The sequence below is a fragment of the Trachymyrmex septentrionalis genome, unplaced genomic scaffold (assembly GCF_001594115.1).
Source record: "Trachymyrmex septentrionalis isolate Tsep2-gDNA-1 unplaced genomic scaffold, Tsep1.0 scaffold75, whole genome shotgun sequence".
NCBI classification, from domain to species: Eukaryota; Metazoa; Arthropoda; class Insecta; order Hymenoptera; family Formicidae; genus Trachymyrmex; species Trachymyrmex septentrionalis.
The window spans coordinates 257,681-269,743 of NW_017305938.1; the positions used below are offsets into that span (position 1 = coordinate 257,681).

Below are 12,063 nucleotides of genomic sequence, written 5' to 3' on the forward strand. Positions count from 1 at the left end.
ATGCTGGAATTTGAATATCGGGCTTATTGCATTCAAAGTAAAAAAAATATCAGTGTCTCTTTAATCACTGTATTACAACCAAATTAATTTTGTTAATTATTATACAATTATACTAAATTTAAAAAAATCAGTTCTTTCTAAAAATTTATATTAAATTTTTCATAAAATTATATCTAAACTCTTAATTTATTAAAAGAAAAACTAAAAAAAATTGGGCTCAGCCGGGATTTGAACCCGGGACCTCTCGCACCCAAAGCGAGAATCATACCCCTAGACCACTGAGCCACTTGCTTGGTACTTTGTAATAAACTGTTAAGTAGGTATCGAAGTTATTAATTTTCATTAATATAAACAATTAAAATATATTTAATAAATACAATTTTAATAAATTCTAGTTATTAAAATCGACATAAGAGTGTAATTGCAATTAAAAAATATAATTGTTTATTTAGGTTAATGATTTTATAATTTTATACATTATAAAAAAATACTTATACTTAAAAGATTATCACTTAAAATTCTTTATTACTTAAAATACTTTAAATAAAAATGTAAAATAAACTTCGTCTTAGATATGGCTTTACATATGACAAAGTAGATCTCATATGATAGATCTCACGCTCTCTAAACATCTCGCGCATCATTCTTCTCTTGAAAGTCAAATTTAGGTATCTTATAAATAAACCTACTCAAGCGTTACTCCGATTTTGATAAGCTTTGAGCATGTTGTAATCTAGGTCAAACTAAGAAATACGTATTTTTTTAAACGTGTCCATACATTACTCTTACACTGAAAGAAAAGATTGGCTGCCGCAACAAAATTAGATAGTAAAATATGACATAGCACTTTTAATTGACTGCTGCAAACAATCAAAAATGCTATGCCATATTCAGCCAATCTTTTCTTTGACTATATATTATATCTCTTATATTATTATTCTTGTATCTTATTATAGGCAAGTGGCTTGTCGCTCGGTGCGATTGACTCGCAATCTATAGATTCACATACGTAATTTTTCATGTTTAAGGAGCCGGAAATGACTCCATCTGGTGATTAAAAGATTTTTGATCACCAGCGCCATTCGGATCCAGCGTTAAACCATAGATCCCATGTACATCAATGGATATGTATATGTATGGTTCTCCCAGATTGGAGATTGGATATTAGATTAACAATCTAATTTCGGAAAAAAATTCATTGTTTATACGAATATGTCGTGAGAAAGTAGGCCCTGTTCCGTCTTGAGAACGTTGCGCCATCGAATGAATGATGAATGATGATGAATATCTTTATTATAGTTTCGGAAAAAATCGGTTTTTATATTTCAGAGCTAATAACCGTTAAAATGGTTACAAATATAAAAAAACTTTCAAAAGAAAGCTTTTAATATACTTTATGTCAGTTCATTCATGTTGTTCGAAAATGTATTTTTTTCGAAATCACCCTACTCCCTCAATTTTTTGAAAATTTTATAATTTGTCTTATAGCTAAAGTTATAGTATATTTAACGACAAATACAATCATTTATGATCAAGTTGTATTGCGAAGATGCATTTATCAGAATATATTCATATAAGAGAAAACATTTAAAGTAAACATAACAATAGGCGCCATGCACTGCATACGGATGAGAATAGTGATGTAAAGATATATATATATATATATATATATATATATATATATATATCTAGCTTATTTGCATCTTTGCAATATAACATTATTTTACATGATTGTATTTGTTATATATACTATAAGTTTTATTAAAATTCAAATTTTAAAATTTGTTTAATTGAAGGAGTAGGATTTCGAAAAAAAAAGACATTTTCGAAAAATATGAATAAACTATCATAAAATACATTAAAAACCTACCCAAGTGTTACACTCCGATTTTGATAAGCTTTGAGTATTCTAGGTCAAAGTAAGAGACATGTATTTTTTTATACGTGCCCATACGGTCGTTAAGGGAGTAAAACACCCTCTTAAAAAAAATTTGTTTCTATATTTCTGAGCTAATACCGCGTCGAAACGATAAAAGATATAAAAAAAAAACTTTCATTTGGAACTTTTTTTTTTATCTTTTATTAGCTCAGAAATATAAAAACAAATTTTTTTCAAGAGAGCGTTTTATCCCCTTAACGATCATGTGGACAGATATAAAAAAATACATGTCTCTTTGATCTAGAATACTCAAAGCTTATCAAAATCGGAGTGTAACACTTGGGTAGGTTTATTTGTTAGTCATACTTCAAAATTGTATAAGGAAGAATAGCTTCCTTATAGACATATTCGACCTTTTCAATTATGATAAACGATTAAAGCGCAAAATTGCATGAAGGTTCGTTCCCAGCAAATTGTAGCGTTTACACGACGGAGTAATTGAATCAATCAGCTACTATCATGTACAGCTACTAATTCGACGTGGAAACCGAGACTCGATATCTCCACAGGGGCGCGGTAATTAACGCGAATACCCTTTGCGGATCGCTGAATCTGACAAATGGCGCAGGTTCCGCCCGCGTGATGAAATGATTATTCTACTAGACCATTCTACGCGATCTCAATATTAATAATAATTTATTGATCCGATTTTCCCGTATTACATAATATATTAATTAAGCAAATTTGCAAAACAATAGCCAAATACGAGAAATAATTTTGCTCTTCATTTAGATCCAATATGCCAGAAAAATGTTAGAGAAAATATAACCAACTGAGCGAGAGATTAATTAAAGCCACGTGAATATAGATAAGAAAGGGAATTTGTTTCGAATATCGGGACAGTATTTATAGGATTGACGATGGTACAATATTGTCTTCAATGTGCAATGATGACGAATGTATTTATGTTAGATTACATTATACATACGTGAATTGTAGCCTGTACTGTAGCTTGTACTGTACTATTCGGATTTGTCGTTCTAACAATACGATGAATAAATTTGAAACAACGCAGAATAATGTATATCGGCAATAGTTCGTCACTCTCAAGATGATCTTTTATAATAACAGTAAATGTCCATTAGTAAGAGACAAATAATAGAGATAATGTAAAATTTTAATAACAAACTGTTGCAAGAATGACAGTGATGCAATGCGTTTGACGTAATATTCTATTTATATAAATATATTTTTTCGCACGTGCACTTTCTATTCGTGCGCATTTATGTACATTCCTTTAAAACGTATATCCAATTAATCAACGAGTTCTCTTGAGAGATGATATGTATTTATTCTTTCTGTTCTTTTATTAAAAATTTTTAATTAAAATTAAATTCCAAGTAATTTTCAGATCGGATCAATCTTAGTTTAATTTTGTGCGAGTATTTATCAAAATAGTCCTTTTCTGTTCTTAATTTCATAAAATCGTACATTAATTAACGTTAATCAGTCTAATTAACATCAATTAACCTGAATTATTTCACTCTCATATTTACAAAGAAAATTGTAGCTATTTTGCTGCAAATTAACTATTGGACGACAAACTCAATCACTCACAATGGAATTCTCCTAAAAACCAGTCAAAAACAGCGCGATAAAACAGTCTCGATAATCCCTGCGAACTGACATCAATTCTGTGATAAAATTGTATAAATCCTGGCAAATCGTATCGATATTGACACAACGTATTCTTCGACCGCTAAAAAATCACTGGCCAATCCGGCGATTTTGCCGGACTTTTTTTTCTTAATGTGATAACAGCTAATGAGATGGCAAAATCACTTTTTTTTCGTTACGCATGACGGAATATGCAAACAGCGTAAATTACATGTATATCAAGTGATAAAATAACTACTTACTGTGCACATTATATTCCTAAATTTACAACATAAAACAGTGTAAAAAACGTAATAATAATTGATTTATCTGATGTTGTTTTGCATTGTTATTTGTAATAACAAAAACTCGAACTAATCGATTTCATTTATAATGTAATAGCTTTAATGAATGCAAATAATTAACAGGCATGCTGAATAATATTACATATATATTAATATATATATATATATATATGTGTAGTAAATGTAGGTATTACATAATTGCGAACAAAAAATAAAATTACAGATAAATCTTGATTCCTAACATAGAAAGAGAAATGTGGACATCTAGAGTTAAGTAAAATCATAAACGTTCAGTTCTTAATAGAATGTATATTTTATAAGTAAATTAAGAACCAAATTCATGTTCATAAAAATTCTTATTAACGATGTGAAATATTTTTTAGAAGAGCATATCTTTCGATACGTCACGATTGCGTCTACTTTCCGAACAACATCACGGCTTATGTTGATAACACTTCTACTCCGAACGATCAAAGTTTACGAGAACCATGCGAGAGACGGCGCCACGTTATCATGTAAAATTCAAGTTTCATCTTCCGGTCGGAACTTTTCGCGTCTTTCGATTGCAATCAAATAATATACGCTGCATGAATGATCATAAAATGTATGATTATTCATGCAGCGTATATTATTTGATTGTACTCACCGAAGGAAATAGAAACATGAAAATAATGTTTTTTTTAGATTCTAAATTATAAACAACACATATTTTTTGCTACATTATAATAATTATATCATTATAATAATTTTTATTCCATTCACATTTATTATATTTATTTAAAGTTTTTACGTAATTTAAAAAAAAAACTTTCAGCAGGATATTAACTTAGCTCTAATTGAATCGTGAAAAGAATAAATGTCTGAACACAATTCTAACATTTATTATAAATATATAACTTAGATTATGTGTATATTTTGTTTACTAAATCCATATACGATTTCTAGTTCAAATACAATGTCAGAGAACATACTAAACATTTAGTCACGCAATTGTTAACAATTTCTAGCCACGTAATAGTTAGTTATAATTCTTAATCATAAAGCTACGGAAATTTGGCATGTATGTGAGTCATCTAAAGTCGTGAGTCATCTAAATAAAAATAACCGCTAGGAATTATCTCCATCTCGACTGCTCTGATCCGTCAAACCCGCCTTTAATTATAAAGGGGTTCGATGCTTTATCTTGCACGCAATGTACACGATTATCGCAATGGTTTAGCGGAATGGCTTAGGGAACATGTAGCAATCAACATGACCTTATTCCAAAGATGTTGGCGAGATAATCCGTGTAGCCGGGTGAATCTTGACTCGTCTCGCCCTCTGCCCTATTTAGCCGGATGTTTCAGGTCATCGAAATCGGAGGGAAAGAGTAATGAAAGTAGGGATAACAATTGAAGCAACAAGAATAAGTGCCACTTATTCTCGCTTCACTGATTATAAATAGGTTCATCCATTATGCTTTGTACCTTCATGCAATGTTCAAAATCGTAAAATTGATGATTGGAGAGTCGAAAATTAAATGTCCACTTTACGAAAGAGGAATATTAGAGTTATTATTAATATAGCGTCCTGCGTATGCGATGACTACTATTTTGTGATTCTGTCATATTTAATTATTTATAATAAAATAATTATTATTATTAAAATAACTACTGACGTGCTTAGTTTGAACATTTTTTGCGAAAATATGACTTTAATTTACAAGTAAAATGTAAAAAAAGCCCATCGGAGCCGTTCAGATGCACAGAAAATTCTTTATTTTCGTGTGAATGTAACAATACGAATAAAATAAACGTTTCGACCTTTCACTTCGGCTCCTTATTAATATAATTCATAAACAGAAATTACGTAAGTAACGCAAATTCCAGGTTGATGATTCCCGACAATTTAGTTCGTTCTTCTTTATCTTTAATTTATAAAAAATCGCGATTTCCTAAAATTTATTCGAAAAATTTTATTATTTAAACAAAAAAAAATAAAAAAAATATATTTTATCTATTAGAATTGTATTTATTTTTTTGTTTATCTTATAATAATTGTGTATATAATAATTTTTACTTTTATCATTTTTATCATAATATAATCTCAATTATTAGAGAGTCGCGATCGGATTGATAATGTTTCCTTTTAAGAATTGACTGTTTTCCTTTTAGGAGATACAGTTGACACAAATGTCGCTGTATCCTTCTTGGCATTCAATAAGTAACAAAGACATTTGTGTCAGTTGTCTCTCTTAAAAAGAAAACAGCCATAATAATATATCAAATGTGATAATAATCAATTGTAAACATCAGATACTTGAAGATAAAACATAGCATAAATATTATAAAAATATTACAACCTTTATACATAAAATATACTACTATATAGTTCATTTTAACGATGACGAATCACAGACTCATATTTTCGCATGAGCAAAACTCAGCGTTATTTACGGAAGACGATAACGACATGTGTACATATTCGCATGCTTGCTTTATAACTTATCACAATACGAACATCTTCTATGCCATTGTCATAAATTTCGTTCGTATATTCCGATATCATAATTTCCTGAATTCTTCGTACAAAACTCAGAAAACAGAAGACAGATCAAATATTCATTTTGATTAATTTTTAATGAACATATTTTACATATATATTGAAAGATAATCACGTAACAATATCAAAGAAATTACATTAAATCAACATGCGATGTGATTTAATACGAAATAAAGTACATCCGAATAAGCACATCGCGTAATTACTTTACAAGTTTCAGATTACATCACGTATTAAACTCGGGATGCTAGCTAACTTAGTCCAAATTATACAAGTTGTTCTAATATTGCTAGACTTTCCATTAATGTTAACAGACTTTAATAAATCTTGACAGAATTATTGTCAATAAAATATAGTAAATAGTGAATTTTCGACAAAAATTCATTTTTAATTTATCGAATATATGTTTTAATCGTATATTTTTGTTATGAGGTTTATTTATAAATATCACATAATTAAATAATTTATGTTTAATTGCTGGATCTATTTGTATTCGAAATTAATAAAAATGTGGTACTCAAAAACAATAATAAATACCACCATGATAAAAGTACCTACTACAATATTCTCATTAATTTAGAGTGTAGATCCAGTAATTAAAAGTTAAAATTATGTAATATTAAAAAATAAATCTCATACCAAAAATACGCAATTAAAAAATGAATTAAGAATAAATCTGGACGTCGAAAAATTCATAGAATATCGGACGTAGCCGGAGCGTTCAGAAAGGCATACTAAAGTTAAGGATAAGGTTGACGAGAGAAACTGATTAAAGAATTCATAAGTGTAAAGACACGCGGGAAACTTGGTAGTCTTGGAATGCTCTTTGGTAAATGTAAGTCGATTTTTTTTCTCATCGTGAGAAACAATATATGCCGAGAAATCAGCGACACCGGTTTTACTCGCGGGGCGAATCATGCCGCATGTCAAGTTCGAGGCCGCGATTGATCTCGCCCCAAGTGGCAAGTTAATCGAGTCTGCCTGCCGACAGTCCGGTTCGCGTCAGTCGACTCGCGTCGCTAATGGCATAAGCGAAGCCTCCTCCACCTGACGTGATTACGTAATGAGCGGTGGTTAATGGATAAAACGACGACGGACCGCGAAACGGCGGGATAATTTAGCGTCAGGACAAGATGTGATTGGCCGTCTAGTCGAGGTCTCCTGCCAGGAAGCCTGTAAATGTTCTGTGCATCAACCATATGATTCTATCGCGTTGGAAGACATATTAGACACGCTAAGTTCATTACCTCGCTGAGATGAGCGAGCAGATAAAACGAGCGAAGAGGCAAGTAAAATGATGGAGTTACGCTCGCAGTCTTAACGAAGGCTGAGATCTCTGCTTAATTATTTTCCATTGCTACTGTGTTAGTTTAGTAGCGCAATAGTACATCCCAAGTAACTGGTTCGTTCACGTACAGTTAACGCGCGATAACAGAATTACTACGACAGTCAATGGAGAAAGATCTAACGGTATTAATCTATGCGCTATTCATGAGCAACAACGGAATATATTGCAATATATGCAATCATTAGTCAAGAGATGATAAAATAATACAAGTATTACGAAGTATGCTAAGCCACAAATGCTGTAACTGTATAATATAAACCGTATTGTATGGTACGTGTAACAGGGCTTACATAAAGATAAACTTATTAAGCAACGAAATTACGTGCTCTGAGCTTTACCGTCAGATCGACCGGGATAAAATAACGGAAGTATGGAGAAATCGTTGAGTTAACGAACGGAAATTTAACGTCACGAGGAACTATCCCTTCTTGTGGTTCCTATGTTCGATGTTTATATTAACGCGCACTTCTCCAACCAATCGTTATTTGCGAAGACGGCTTGAAATACTGAGAGAAGAAATTCACGATTTTATGGCAGACTGGATTTTCTTGACGAGCGAGATCGACGATAGAATACCATAAAGAACTGCACACCGTGGGTTGGAAACGTCTATATAATGACCTCACGAAAGGAAGTTTCTTCCGGCTGCGCCATTGTGCTTTCTCGCACAAAATGGCGGAAAAATAATTAAGTAGCGTGTAATTTTGCTATAAAAAGTAGACAAGAATTGTCGTTTGAAAGTCAAAAATTATCTATCCTTTTTTTCCCATTAGTGTGATCGCAGATATTATCTTTTCGAAATTTTTCAAAAGTGATTAAAAGATGTAATATATTCGTCTTCATCATATATAAATGTTATAATTACAATAATAATTCAGATATTCCATTCTTCCCAAAAATGTGATATTCATTTCTTTCCTAATTCTCAAATATATTTCTTCCTATGCTTCTCATATTTTAAATTAGATCTCTATATAATTCTTTTACTCCGCTTCTTTACTTTTACGTACGTCGTTTCTTTCGATTCACCAATTTTGTTAAGCATATATTATTATATATTTTACTCTCCATTCTATAATCCGTCGCTATTTTTTATGACGTCAATATCAATATCAAAGAATAACTACGTCTTTTGATGAAAGATCAATTCTGATAAAAACGACCTGAAGAAAGAAAATTTAATTGAAGAGAGCGGGATTACGAGGCTGGGAAAGTCGAATGTGGAACAAGAAGAAACAATTAATGACGGCTCACAAATCAAGTAACGCCATTAACGATCTTCGAAGATTCTTCGTTGCGGCGAGCAAATTGATCGCTAATTCCGACGCGCCGCTTGCGAGAATAATTGCTGTATTTTCTTTTGACCAGCCTCCGAAACCTCATTAGATAATTTTGTAAACCTAACAACTGAGATATATTAAATGCAGTAATGAGCAAACTTATCGGTCTTTCGCAATAATGCTTGTCCATGCAACTCTATCTTTTTAGATTGTAATTTCTCTTGCTCACCGACACGGAAGACTCTAGCTAAACTTGAGAATTAACACACTACTTTAATATCATTTCCATAGAAATCTATCGATGTTGAGAGTTTACTTTACTTCATTTGCTTTCATATAACATATACTTGTAAAACCGCAGCAATGTTTAATGATACGCTCTTTGATCAAGTTAAAGTTCCATTTTCTTTAACTGGAAAATATCCAGGAAGGCTGCTAATTCCTCAACCTTCAATACTACACTATATTTTTCGATACATTCAATATTATATCATACCTCTCCATTAAATTAAAAAACAATAAATTAAATTAAATCTTTACAACAAAGTCTCAGATCATCTCATGTTTTTCATGTTTTTCGTTTCACACGAGTTTCAGTTCTTTGTAAAAAGCTTAATTTTCAAGATGTACATATTAGACCAAGTAGCACATACTTTACATCAGTATATCATCAGTTAATCCACGATCCTAATTGTTCAAATGATTAATGATCTCAATTAGACAACATGCGTCGACATACGGAAGAGCATGGGAAAAAATCGATTTGAAATTAATCAAAAAGGATAGATTAACTGTCAAAGACTCACACGCGATTTTCTCCATGTACGATTTATATCGTAGCACCTCCGACCACCTATTCGATTCATCGCTCTCGATCACCGTAAGCGCGTCGACTTGGTCGACTTGGTAAGACGAACCTAAGTGAAACGACCTTGCGCAAACGGCGACGAACACGCTCGTGGGTTCGACGACCGCTCGGTATAGCTCGCGAGATACAATCGGCAGTGCCTTTCTACAGCCTTGACTGCAACCTCCAGCGGCACCGTCCGCTGCCGCTGCCAGCCTCGTCACGTGCATCCTGTGACGTGTCACTATCCCTCTCCGCCGCGGCGAGCGCGAACAATGCGCGATGCATGCGTGAGTCGATAAAATAAGGCAAATTAGCGCTTTTCGCAGAACGAAAACATGTGCCTATTGTGCCCGCGCGCCCGCGTGGCAGTCATTACTGCTTTCCTGAACACGCACCGGGCACTGGCAGTTTGACCCTTTAATACCGCGGGTGCGGTACGTACACGTCCTGCCACAATGGGAAACTTCGTAGCAATGGCGAACGATTTAATGCAGCGCAACAATGCTGACCGTTTTTTACGCGATTTCATAACGCGTGTACTGTACATATTGATCTTTTGTTATTTTGTTTTTTTGTTTTTTTTTTTTTGTATGTCTATATCATGTATCTTTATTTTCTTCATCCATATTCACGTGAAATAAATACGTGTCAAACTTTTTATTTATCGCGCTTTACAGAACGTTTCATTACCTCGATTGAATAACATAATTTACGCTAATGATTTAGCCATTAGGAAAGGATTTAACATTTACGTTACGTATCGCCTAATTAAATTTTTGTTTAATTAGTGAAATAATTAGATGTAATTAAATGCTACACGGAAGTATCAAATATACGTATCAAAATACCATATACGTTACCATAATCAGGAATCGCGCTATGCTGATCTCTGTGTCGAATGACTTTGTAATTTATGAAAGTCTGAACTTTCGCGAGTTGGAGATGTCTACTATTCGATAATGGCAGAATTACGTTTTCAAACGACGCAACCATGGCATTTTTTCAAACAAACTTCCTTTTTCTACATCCTTTCATATTCTATTTTATACGTTTCTACAATACAAACATATAATTCGACAATTCACGATTCATATCATTCATCTCCGTCGATCGTCGCGGATCGAATATCCCAGAAATTTTCGTCACAATACTGTCACGTGCAATATCGCATGACGATGTCGGTATTATTGGAGAGAATAGATAAACAAAAACAACAAATAATATGTCTTCACACTTCGACAAGTAAAATGCCTTCGGTTATCTATTGAATTCTAGCATCTCTTATTTCTTTGAGCTTCGGCACTTGGGCAAGTTTCAAAAGGCATTGCGAAACGCTCAATTCGACATGACATGAGTGACCTCTTTATCTCCGTAAAGCGACATGAAAACGTGGCCCTAACGGGAGTATTTAGTCGCGAAACGAAGTGCCTGTCCACACGCGAGCGCGTGACGTGGACGGATGTCGGACTGAATTGGCGCAATGACCATAACCGGGGCCCAACACAACGAGTATGCGATCTTTTTTTTCTCCGCTCGTATCGAGACGACGAATTTTGTAAAACTTTATTAGAAATTTATGAAGATAAAACGGCTTTCTTCGCTAACTTATAGCAGCTAAGATAAAGTAAATTTCACGTAAATAAATATACGTACGTGCTTAGAAAATAAGCGATTTTCTATGATGTATTGCAGTATTCAAATAGGTGAAAGAAATTTCTAAAACCTGTTCTTGAAAGACTTCACATAATAAAAAGTTATAAAAGAATTATACATGGTTCATTACGCTCTATCCATATCAGTTATAATAATTATCGTTTCGTTTCTTTTACATGAGTGTATATATGTATATATATATATATATATATATATATGAATTAATTTTGATAATGTTTGTTACATTAATCTATATAATGAGATTAAGTAATTTTTCTCAAACAATCTTTCTAAAATTTAGTTGGTAATTTTGTCAGTTTCACGCCATACCAGCAAAGAGATCCTTAAATATCTAACCCGCATAACCGAATTAACGCGGAGGAACGTTCGTGGTACAAGTTTACCTTACTACAGTTTAATTCCACGTTCCAAGTCGCCTCCAAAATGAAGCGGTAGTGTTGGTGCACGCGAGGGCAAGGAGTGACGTAAAATTTAAGAACCACCCGCATTAAAATCACTGCCTCTGCCAGTATTTCAGCGACTTCTTCCTC

At 32.8% G+C, this 12,063-nt stretch overlaps 1 protein-coding gene and 1 non-coding gene across 5 annotated transcripts in view; both read right to left on the minus strand.

Annotated features, from left to right (window-relative positions):
• Positions 1-12,063, minus strand: part of LOC108754079 — a 93,740-nt gene that overhangs the window by 32,638 nt on the left and 49,039 nt on the right. Inside the window, exon 1 of one of the 4 annotated variants that reach the window (XM_018496129.1) lies at positions 3,410-3,447. The exons of the other annotated variants lie outside the window; for them this stretch is intronic. The gene's annotated coding sequence lies outside the window, so the exon portion shown is untranslated. Of the gene's footprint in view, positions 1-3,409; positions 3,448-12,063 lie in introns of those variants that run through there. 4 annotated transcript variants of the gene reach the window in all.
• Trnap-ugg lies at positions 214-285 on the minus strand. The gene has a single exon. It is a non-coding gene; the product is annotated as a tRNA-Pro (tRNA).